The sequence below is a fragment of the Colobus angolensis genome, unplaced genomic scaffold, assembly GCF_000951035.1.
Source record: "Colobus angolensis palliatus isolate OR3802 unplaced genomic scaffold, Cang.pa_1.0 Scaffold249, whole genome shotgun sequence".
NCBI classification, from domain to species: Eukaryota; Metazoa; Chordata; class Mammalia; order Primates; family Cercopithecidae; genus Colobus; species Colobus angolensis.
Window position 1 is genome coordinate 395,552 of NW_012115699.1, and position 946 is coordinate 396,497.

Genomic DNA, 946 nt, shown 5'->3' on the forward strand with positions numbered 1-946 from the left:
TTTTTCCTCTTTCAATGGTATTTTTCTTCCAGTTGAAGAATCACTGAGGATAGACAACCAGCTATTTATAAGAAAAACCTTTCAGGATGGCTAAATTTGGTTGGGGTAGCAGGGAGGGAGGATTTCAGGGTTAGGGAAAAATCCTCAATCAATATTTAAGCAGGATATCAACATAGTTCACTTAGAGATCAAAGATAAGATTTTCCAGTAAAAGAGAGAAAAAGAAATTGTTCATTGCTAATTGCTACGGGACAATTTGTTCCCCATCAAACAAGGTCTGTACAAAGACTAAAGAAGTTTTATTCACTTCTTGGCTTAGCCGACCAGAGATCACTGCACACCATCTGGTCACAGCAGATGCTGAAAGCAGAAGCTAAGCAGCAAATTATGAAGTCTCCAGGACTGGCTCTTCTGAACCTCTCCCCGCCCCCCTTTCATCACACAGTTCCCCTTTCCAGCTCCCTGAGGCAAGATTTGCAACTCTGCATTTTCGTTCTGTGTAAGTGCCCATCCTATCATTTGCAAAACTCCACTTTTACCCTAACAACTTCACCCTCACAGGGCATCTTCCCACTTTGGTCACAGTAAGGTTCCTGCCCCTCCCAGCCAGTTGGTGGTGTTGGGAGCTCAAGTTGTTTTTTGTTTTTTTTAAAAAAAAAACAAAAACAAACAAAAAACTCTACTCCTGTGACAGATTAAGGAATTTTAATCTTTGTCACAAATAGGTGAAAAGAAACAAACAGTAGGCCGGGCGCGGTGGCTCAAGCCTGTAATCCCAGCACTTTGGGAGGCCGAGACGGGCGGATCACGAGGTCAGGAGATCGAGACCATCCTGGCTAACACGGTGAAACCCCGTCTCTACTAAAAAATACAAAAAACTAGCCGGGCGAGGTGGCGGGCGCCTGTGGTCCCAGCTACTCGGAGGCTGAGGCAGGAGAATGGCATA